The sequence below is a fragment of the Echinops telfairi genome, unplaced genomic scaffold (genome assembly GCF_000313985.2).
Source record: "Echinops telfairi isolate 266 unplaced genomic scaffold, ASM31398v2 ScPeMD7_53;HRSCAF=182, whole genome shotgun sequence".
NCBI lineage: Eukaryota > Metazoa > Chordata > Mammalia > Afrosoricida > Tenrecidae > Echinops > Echinops telfairi.
In genome coordinates this window covers 11,978,388-11,989,829 of record NW_022103951.1, presented here as the reverse complement: position 1 = coordinate 11,989,829, position 11,442 = coordinate 11,978,388, and the positions used below count along the sequence as shown (strand labels likewise).

Genomic DNA, 11,442 nt, shown 5'->3' with positions numbered 1-11,442 from the left:
AATTATCAAGGGTTCATGAGGGATGGGAGACAGGGAGGGAGGGGAAAAATGAGGAGCTGATACCAAGGGCTCAAGTAGAAAGCAAATATTTTGAGATTGACGTGAGCAACAAATGTACAAATGTGATTTACACAACTGATGTATGTGTGGATTGTGGTAAGAGTTGTATGAGCCCCCAATAAAATGATTTTAAAAATAGGAATGGAGTACCACCCACTTCTCTGGTAAGTTCTGACTATTAGAATATTACACATCCAAAATCAGATTCGAATCTTTTCACTTTAATAATGATCGTTACTGTCTTTTAAGGAGCCCGAGTGCACAGGTAGTGTAGAGGTTATGCATTGGGCTTCAGTCTGCATCGTCGGCAGTTGGAAACTACCAGCAGCTCTGTGGGAGAAAGACTGGACTTTCTACTCCAGGAAACAGGCACAGTATCGGGATCCTAAAGGGGGTTTTTGTGAATCAGCAATGACTCGATGTTAGTGAGTTTGATTTGCAGTGCACTCATAAGAAGCCCTGGTGGCACAGTATGTATGAGTTAGGTTGCAAGCTGTAAAGTTAAAGGTTCAAAACCACCTGGTGCTCCTCAGGAGAAAGACAGAGCTTTCTACTTCCATAAAGAGTTACAGTCTCAGAAACCTACAGGGCCAGTTCTACGCTGTTCTCTAGAGTCACTATGAGGCGGCATTGACGGGATGGCAGTGAGTTGGGTTTTGAGTTTGAATGTACTTCTAGGGTGACCATGAATCAGAAAGGGCTCAATGGAAATCAGACTGAACAGTGGTATAATACCCAGTGGCTAATTGAAGGCTCAGAGGTTTGAGCTCATCAGCTGCTCTGCCATGTGGAAGGAAGATAAGGCAGTTGGCTTCCAGACGATTTAGAGCCTTGGAAACCTGCGGAGTGGCTTGGAGTGGGAATCAACTACATAGCAACAGGCTGTTACAGAAACTGAGAGTAAAAAGCAGCAGTTACCAGGAAGGAGCACTAGTCTGCCCCTTGGCGAGCCGTCAAAATGAGTATCCAAACTCATCCTGATTTCTTTTACGGTGACGTTCATAGACATCAGATAAAATGTATTATAAATGAGCTAAGGCAAACAGAGGAAGTGATCAATACTCCAAATATTAAATGCTTAAAAACGCATAGAAAATCCAATCAGGGAAAACATAGATGAGTACGTTTTATAGAGTTTCGTGTGAAAGTTTAAATTTTAATAAAATAGAGGGTATTCTCACCACACACACACACACACACACACACCACAAGTTATTGAAATTTACTCAGGAAGAAAACCTCATAATAGATACAGAAGAAATGGGAAAAGCTATGAAAATGTTATGTTAAGATTAAAGGTTCTTGGGTCAGAGAATTTCACTGGTAAGTTCTCTGAAGCATTCAATAAGTGATTCAATACTAAATAAATTATTATAGAATTCAAAATTCATTTTCAAAAAATTTAATACAGTTACTAAAGGCCTGATAAACATACCAAGAAAAATAAAACTAAAAACTGATCTCACTTACGAATATGGGTACAAAAATCAATCGAGAGTTATGAATTTAATGAAGCCACTACTTCATTTAAAAAAGAATCCATTGTAATTAAATCCCTTATAGTATTCTTACAGAAACGGAAGAAAGAAGCTATACCAGAAAATTTGGTACTATACAAAAGATCAAACCAATGAGGAGACCAATCCAGAAAAACCATATCATATTCCCCAAGTTGTTGAGAAAGACATTTTATTAAATGAACTCTATTCCTCCACTCTTTAAACAACAAATTGAAAATCATCAACATAAAGTGATTTTTTTATGAGTTAGCATCGATTCGATGCCAGTGCTTGGTTTGAGTTTAACACATCAAACAACAGCCAAGATATATTTCAAAATATGGCCATGGAAGCATTCCATTAAAATAAGATATAAAGCAAGCATTCTTATCAAAATCATCAATAGTTAACATTGCTTTAGTTCTGACCATTGCAATAGAAATAAACATAAAGTTATTGTTATTTGCAGGATAATATTATTATACTCTTAGAAAGACAAAATAAAATCCCCTGGAAATTATTTAAGTTGACAAATCCTGCAAAGTGGCTGTACACAAGATAAATATACAGAAATTAATAGTTTTCATTCCCAAAAGTAGCCCAGAGGATAAACACTTGAAAAGCAGATGACTTACACATGAGCAACAAAAAACAAAATATTGTTTACTAAAAGTACAGAATCCTATGATTAAAAAAATTATAAAACTTTGCTAAAACATATGAAACAGTAGAAAGACCTGGCAATCTCTGCTTCCATAAAGATTACAGCCACAAAAACTCTATGGAGCAATTCTATTTTGTAACACTTGGGGTTGTCATGTGTTCAGGTCCAACTTGACAGCAATTAACAACATCAGCACTTATGAAGGAAGACTTAAACATGTAGTATCATGCCATCATTCTGGCTCTCAAAACGGAATTTTTATAAAATTCTTCATAAGATGCCAACTATTCCTAAGATGACTTGAAATTTCCATCACAAATCCATTTAAAAATGTTATCATATTCAACTCCAATTGTGTGTTGTGACTCTGTCTTTGACTCTAACCATCTTTGTGATATCAATCATGAAAAAAATAAAGAGTCGGGCTGTGGTATCATAGGTGGGATTAGAGGAATTTCTAAGGAACAAGAACAGCATCAGGAAGGCAGGAAGCATGATCTTGCTGTGCTGCCCTGGCCCAAGCAAGGGTATTGTCTATCAGTCTATATTTCTTCTATTACACGAAGATACCTCTTGATAACTTCCATCAACTTTTGTCCCTTCTCAAGTAGTTGAAATTTAGTTATGTACTTCTGAGTATTCTCCTACTCTATTAATTGTGGACATGTAGCATGATCATAAGGACCAAATTATCTAGAATATCCATGATTCTTCATCTAGCAAGAGTACACAAAGAGAAGACGAGAGTCAATCGAATCATCACTTGCAGCATCAAGCTCGTCATCACGTATCCCTACAGTGTTCCTCCAGCCCCATGATTATACACTGTGGAAGAGGTTGCCTAATGTTACGCTGCATTGGAAGATTCTTGAATGCTCTTTAAGTCTCCAAAATAAGGATGTATTGCATTGGGCTAATCTGCTCCAAAAGAACTCTCTTTATAGTGCAAAAAAGCAAAGATGTCACTTTGAAGACTAAGGTCCCTCTGACCAGAACCATACTACTTTAAATCACTTCATATGCATGCAACAGTTGGACAATGAATTAAAAAGGAGAAGAATGTATGTGTTTGAATTATGGTGCTGGCAAAGAATATTGAATATGCCATCCTCTACCAGAAGAACAAACTTGTCTTGGCAAAACAAACCTTTACGGCAAGAGAGGATGTTGAGATTTTTGTCTCAATGAAGACTTTGGATATGCTATCATGTCTCAACAAAGCACTTTGGATATGTTATCAAGAGGAATCGGTTCCTGTAAAAAGGAGTTCATGCTTGGTAGAGAGTTATAAAAGAAGAGGGCAAGATGGGCCGACACAGTGGCTGCTACAATGGGCTCCAGGCAATGTTTCATTCTGTTGTACATTAGGTCCCTATGAATTGGGACCACAACTCATTAGCACCTAACAACAATAATAAGTCCCCATAAAGAGCTCACCTCGCAGAGACAAGATTAAATAATTGTATGAATCCAATTGTAGGTTGCCTCCTGGTTCCATATGAAGGATCCAACCCTCTTGAGCAATTGGTCCTTTTCCTCCTTTAGCTCTCCCAGGACTCCAGGGCCACATTCCTAGGAAGGGGTGTCCTTATCCTAGGAGTGAATTGATGCTTAAGATATTGAAATTTTGAAAGATTCTGTGAATGAAATGTTGAATAATGCAGGAAGTATCAAAAGAAGATCCAAAGAATACACAGAGTCACTGTACCAAGAAGAACTAACTGACATTGCACCATGTCAGGAGGTTATACATGAGCAAGAGTCAGGTGCTGAAGAAAGAAGTTCATGCTGCACTGAAAGTGTTTGCCAAAAACAAAGCTCCAGATATTGATGGAATACTAATTGAAATGTTTCAATGAGCTGATGAAACACCGGAAGCACTCACTTGTCTGTGCCAGGAAATTTGAAAGACAGCTACTTGGCTAACTGCTTGAGAGAGATCCATATTTGCATTCCTTCCAAAGAGAGGTGACCCAAAAGAATGCTCAAACTAGAGAACAATATCATTGATATCACATGCCAATACAATTTTGCTTAAGATCATCCAACAATGACTGCAGCAGTGCATTGAGAGGGAGCTGCCAGGGGTTCCGGCTGGATTCAAACAAGTACATGGAACAAGAGATGTCATTACTGATGTCAGATGGATCTTGGCTCAGAGCAGAAAATGCCAGAAAGATATTCATTGTGTTTCATTGACTACACGAAGGCATTCAACTGTGTGGATCATGACAAACTATGGATAACCTCGAGAAGAATGGGAATTCCAGAACACTCCATTGTGCTTGTGCAGAACTTGTACATGGATAAAACAGCCCTTGTGCAGACAGAATAAGCGAATACTGTATGGGTGAAATCAGGAAAGGTGTGTGTCAAGGCTGTATCCTCTCACCATACTGATTCCATCTGTGTGCTGAGCAAATCATCAGAGAAGCTGCACTATATGAAGAAGGATGTGGCATCCGGATTGGAGGGAGGCTTACTAACAACCTGAGACATGCAGATGACACAATTGTGCTTGGTGAACGTGAGGAGAACTTGCTGATGAAGATCAAGGACTGAAGCCTTCAGTATGGATGACAACTCAATGTCAAGAAAGGCAAAATCCTCACCACTCGACCAATAGGGACCACCATGCTAAATGGAGCAAAGGTTGAAGTTGTCAAGGATTTCATCTTGCTGGGATCCACAATCAGTGCTCATAGAAGCAACAGTTGAGAGATCAAAACTAAGGTGCCCCAGACCCAAGCCAGGGTATTTCCCATTGCCTAGTATGCATGTGAAAGTTGGACAATGAATAAGACCAAAGAAAAATCATGACATTGGAATTGTGGTTCGGGAAAAGATTATTGAAAGTATCATAGACTGCTAAGAGGACAAACCCGTCTGTCTTAGAAGACGTAGGGCCAGAATGCTCCTTAGAGGCAAGGATGTCAAGACTTACATACTTTGAACTTGTCGGGAAAGAAGGACATCATGCTTGGTACAGTGGAGTGGCAGGCAGTGAAGAAGAGGAAGGTCCTCAAGAAGATGGATTGACACAGTGGCTGCAACAATGGGCTCTATCATAGGAACCATTGTGAGAACAGCACAGGACGAGGCAGTGTTCTGTTCCTTTGTGCATAGGGTCACTATGAATTGGAACCAACTTGATGTCATTTAACAACAACAGCAATAGCAGCACCTACGTGATCGAAATTGGTTGCTAGCAAGCCTGGCATTCTGGTAACAGGAAGAGAGGTTGAAAAAAAAAAACAGGATTGGAAGCTGAACATTATCAAGTGGCATTGATGAGAACTCAGGCACATCAGAGTTCCTAATCCCAGAGGGAGCTAGGAATGTAGATTCTATGAGCCCTGGGAAAGGGGAGAATGGTTTTTAGGGAGGCAACATGCTGTTTTCATGGTCCCTTTTGACATATCTGCATGGCATGGTGAAAAGGCAGAGGCTTATGCACACCGCGCATGCCTTCATTGTAAAAGTGTCCTTCATGATGCATTTTCCCAGATACTCCGCTGTGTGGGAACTCAAGCTCGATGCAGGCACCTGTGTGAAAATGATCTCAGGCATTTAAGATAGGGTCTGATTCAATACACAAGTTATGAAAGCAAGCATCTTTGAAATGGCTGGCTGTGTTAGTCCAGGTTGACTAGAGAAACCGATTCAGAGACACATATATGAATAAGAATAAGCTTTATATCAAAGAGTAATTAATTATGTATCAAGAAAACATCCCAGTCCAGTCCAGATCAAGTCCATACGTCTGATATTAGCCCATAAGTCCAATACTAGTCCATAAATCTCTCTTCAGACTCACACAGCAATGTGCAATGTTACAGAATGCAGGAAGATCACAGGTCGGTGGGTGAAAAGTCTTGGGGATCCAATGGCAGTGGAAGTATCACACGACTGTCTTCTCAGGTCTCCACTGCATGGTTCGCTCAGGTTTCAGCGTGAATCCATATGGCTTGTCGACAGGAAGATGAAGCAGAGAAAGCATATGTGGCCCCCCTCCAGGGAGAAGAGAGGAAGTTTGCAGAATCCTAATGAGAAGGCACATCCACAAGGAGGCATCATCAGGCTGTGATCTTATGGACAGGCCAGACTCCACCCCTATTCTTATTTATCAAGTTGACATGGCATTATGTAGCTACCACACTGGCCCATAGAAGATGTTTCTGAAATTGTTAGTCAAGTCCCTTCTAGGCTTGGCTAAGCAACTCTCTCCCTCCTGTTTTCCATGTTCCCCTGATCTTCCCAAGCCAATCTCTAAGGAAAGGGTGTAACCCATTTTTATCAATCAAGGACCACACTGGCCTCCTGAATGTATTTTTCTCCACTCAGTGTTTGTCATTTATCACATGCCTTGACATTGTCAAGCCCAAGGCCATCTCACAGTCCCTCTTTAACAGAAAGCGAATCACATTTATTTATAACTAATATATCCTTACTGGGGTAAAGGGAAGAAAACAAAGCAGCTGGTCTGCTTAAATACAGAAGCAAGGAATGCAATAGCCCTCCTCCGTCATTGTCAACCCTTACCCAAGGCCATGGAATCCTCTTGAAAATAAGCTCAATGGACTAAGATGCAGTGTAATGGTAGACAAGGAGCTGAGGCTGAAAAGCACCACCTTTGGACTCAAACAAATACCATCATCTCATTCCCAGCACCGATCAGCAGAGTCCGGACAATTGCATTTCATATGAAGATGAGACGGAATGGAATCTGCCATCAATTCTAAGAGGGCCGAGTGTTTGGAAAAGTAAACGGTCCTTTCTTGGGTAACTAGGGCTCGGGGCTGCTGCTTTCACATCTGCATTGGAGACCACCTTCATATGGATGAAAAGTCAGACTTCTGTGTGATTCCTTTTCTGTAAACCACAAAGCACTGCTGTTTCCTTTTGTTATAGAATGAGATGAACGCAACTGAAGAGAGTGGCAAATGAAGTCGCTGTCAACACACATTTCTAAGGATAAATATCTAACACACACACACAACAAAGCATCAGATTGCTTTTGAAATCGAGCAAAAAGATACTAGATGCTGGCAGGGGCCTCCAGAGGCAATTTGCCTGGCTCTCAGAAGGCTGTTTAATAACCTTTGGCCCGATGATCTAATAAATAAAATAAAGGAATTTTAAAACCAGTGTTAACACCCAAATGTGGAAAGTCTCCTGGCTGGAGTTTGAGGTATAATATTTACAAGGAAATGGTATTCAATTATTATGGTAACTAACATACTCTTAGAAAGGAATTCCTAGTATTTATTTAGGCATAGTGAAACTCCAAAACCCACTGCCATTGAGTTGATAACCAGCTCAGAGTCCTAGGACAGGGTAGAACTGCCTCTGTGAGTTTCTGAGACAGTGACCATTTATAGGAGTAGAAAACCTCATCTTTCTCCTGAGGAGCAGCTGGTAGTTTAGAACTGCTGAACTTGCAGTTAGCAGCCCAATGCATAACTACTACAACACCCACTCCAAAAAAAATTGCCATCATTGCCATCAGACCCTTAGCCACCCTATAAGACTGAGTAGAACTTCTCCTTAGAGATTCTAAGACTACAAATCTTTACTGGAGTAGACAACCTCTTCTTTCTTACTCAGAGGAAGCTGGTTAGTTTGAACAACCAACCTTGTGGTTAGTAACCCAACGCTTAACCCACTGTATCACCAGGGCTCCTTAAGGCAAGCCAGCAATTTGAATTCTATTCTAAACAGGAGATCTCTTTTACAGGAAGTATGTATACATATAAGTCTCAGTATATAATCTAGAGCCCATATTGTTTTTAGTGCAAATATTTCACCATTGATTTCTTTTTTTTAATTTAAATCATTTTATTGGGGCTCGTACAACTCTTATCACAATCCATACATACATCCATTGTGTCAAGCACATTTGTACATTTGTTGCCCTCATCATTCTTAGAACATTTGCTTTCCACTTGAGCCCTTGGTATCAGCTCCTCATTTTTCCCCTCCCTCCCCGTTCATCCCTCCCTCATGAACCCTTGATAATTTATAAATTATTATTATTTTGTCATGTCTTACACTGTCTGACCCTTCACCCATTTTTCTGTTGTCCATCCACCAGGGAGGAAGTTATATGTAGATCCTTGTAATCAGTTCCCCCTTTCTACCCCACCTTCCCTCCACCCTCTGGTATCACCACTCTCACCACTGGTCCAGAGTGGTTCATCTGTCCTGGATTCCCTGTGTTTCCAGTTCCTATCTGCACCAGTGTACATCCTCTGGTCCAGCCAGGTTTGTAAGGTATAATTGGTTTCTTTTATTCAAATTTTGGATCAATTCAAACTGAAATTACTTATTTTTTTTCTTGGAAACCTTTGTATCATATTTGTAAAAATACGATTCCCAGGCTATAATATCAACAGCTTGACAAAGAAGACTTTGTGACCTAGTTCCAACATGTCTCTCAACGTTAATTCCCATCGGACCCTGTCCCTGCCATGCTTTCTCAGTTCTAATTAAGAATATCCATTACTTCCAGAACAGGCTATTTCCTTCCAGTTAACTTTGCTGGACACCGTTTCTTTCATCCAGATGTTTCTTTCTGCCTCCCTTAGCTCTCGACCTGCCTCCAGCAGCCTGGCAAGATCCTACTTCTCCTGATCTCCAAATCAAAACTAAACTCACTGCCATCGAGTTGATGCCGACTCGACCCTCAAGGACAGTGTAGAACTGCCCCGTTGGTTTCAGAGACTAACTCAACTGGAATCGCTGGGGGTTTGGAACTGCCAACCTTCGTTTAGCAGCTCAATTCATAACCTAAAGGCCAGCACTAATTCACATGTCCCTTCCTGAACGCTACTCTTCTTGTAGTAGAATCGGGTGCTCTTTCTTTTGTTCTCCTACCGTCAACACACCAACTATTGGCAAGACAGACTACTGTCTACCACAATGCTCTGCATGGTGGTAATTTTACTCAAACAATTTGCTTATGAGGGTTTGAGACTCATGTTGTTTGGAGGTGTACTATGCCACAAAGTCCCAATCTCATGATATCAACTGGCTTCAGGGCCCAGGGGTTTGAGTTACATATTAGGACAACGGCACTAACCCCCCCACCACCACCACCAATTAAAGCTCTACACACAGAGGCTCCATGACACCCTGGTTGGTGAAGGACATCAAGACCTGGGAGGGTAGTGTGTCACTTTTTGTGACATGGAAGTTTTGTGTTGGGAGTCCTCCAAGACCTTGCTCTACATGTTTCTTCAGTTGTATCATTTTTGCATGAATAAAAGTGCAATTGTTAGTATAGCACCTTCCATAAAGTCTGTGTCATCCTAATACATTATTGAACCAGAGCGGTAGTAGAAGCCACTAGGTCAGAACTGGAGGGCCCCAGGGACTCTTGAGCTTTGGGCTGACATCCCAAGAAGTAAAGGAAACTCCTGAATTTGTAGCCAGCAGGTCAAACGTGAGGTTTTCATGGAGGCTCCCAAGCTTGCCGCTGGCGTCTGAGGTCTTAGGCTGACTTGGTAGGCTGGTTGAAACAGTGCCCTTCAATTTGTGAGCTTTGACCTTGCTCTGGGTGATCAGAGGTAGAGACACTGGATGTGCACCTAGTGTCAACACAGAAGTGAAGAAGAGGAGAATAAAGATGATCGTAGATTGCTTTGATTGATTTTTCACAGCACCTGGCTTATCTGCCAATCTCCCGCTCTAGGACGTGAGCTGTCCAAAGATATAAAGACTGTCTCAAATCTCTTTGAATTCTCAGTGTCTGTCACACACATAGCCACTGCTCAAGGCAAATGTGATCAAGGACATACTTGGAATGACTGCTGTTCGGACTCTGCCCATAGCCTCTTGGCTTTTGCTTTTGGGTGTGCACCAGCTCAACTTCCAACTGCAAGTGCCTGGGATGACTTGCCAGAGGGATTTCTCGGGCTGCTGATGCCTTCTCTGCTCATTCCCAGGTTGGAGACACAAGAGCACCCTTCAGTCGATGACTGACACAAGTTAGTGGATGAAGACTTGGATCTTCTCACTCTGTGTTAGGTTGGGTTCTCTGGAGAAGCCAAAACAGTGACGCTTGTATGTGTTGTACAGAGAAAGAGATTTAGGCAGAGGGCCACCAACGTTAAAGGGGCTGTGCTGAGCCGGCTTCAGGAGCTACGCAGAGGAAAAGACACGACTTTGGCTGAAGGTGGCACTGCACCACCAGCTAAACCGGCTCAAGGTTGAGAAGTTGGCCCTTCGGTCAATGATTAATTCTAGAAGAGGAGGAGCTGAGTCTTCTCAGGCTGAACCTGAACAGTCACAAGACATGTTAATGCAACTAATTCAGCATTTGTGTTAAATGACTTGCCAACTTTAAAATGTTTAATCTTTTTGTGAACATCCAACTTTTAAAGAGACCTTTAAACTACGCATGATGGAAAGCCTTGTATTTTGTTAAGGAATGGCCATTGGCTTTCCTCACCACATCTGTGGAATCATGGCTATAAATTTATTTGCTTACCAAAATAAACAAAGATATGTTGTTGCATGTGGACCATGCAGCTTCAGTCAACCAAACTGCACTGGAATTGAGCACAAGGAGCTCAGCTCTGGAAGAAAGGGAGGAGGAGGAGGAAGAGGGGGGGGGAGGAGGAAGAGGAGGAGGAGGTGGAGGAGGAGGAGGAAGGACCTTATTTCTGAAGGGAGAAAGAACCAGGAGTCATAACCCAAATTAAATTTCTAAGGCTCAGAAATGCTCTCCAAAGGCCACAGGCCTTAAGGCCTGCTTGAAAAGGAAGCAGGAACTATAGAAGAATCCATACAGTGGCAAACATAGCTCTTTTGGTAACCTCAAACTTCAGGATGTTATAACAAAAATTGTTGAGATGTAGAAAGTTTAAGATGTGGTGCCTGAGCGTTAAATTATGTGGTTGGTGCTATGTCCATAAAAAGAAAAAGGATGAGATTTACACCAAGAAATGGCTTACAGAGTAGTGAAAATAAGTAAGTCCATTCCAATTCGTCAGGCTTCTCCTGACTCATGGAATCTGATGAACAGGAAGCAGGATGACAAAGCAGAGACAATGAAGGGCATAGGCTGGTGGATGCAGAGGTCTAAAGTTGGCCAAATGAATCCACCATCGGTCGTCGTCCACTGATGGCTCCTGGCATCAAGGAACTAGATTTAAGATGCAGCTCTGGCAGAAGGCAAAGAGTCAAAAAGAGTCAAAGAGGTTTCAATGCTCCTTG

At 41.5% G+C, this 11,442-nt stretch overlaps 1 pseudogene; it reads left to right on the top strand.

The window, feature by feature from the left end:
- LOC115869812 overlaps positions 1-10,826 on the top strand; it is a 16,229-nt pseudogene extending 5,403 nt beyond the window's left edge.
- The last annotated feature ends 616 nt before the right edge of the window (positions 10,827-11,442 follow it).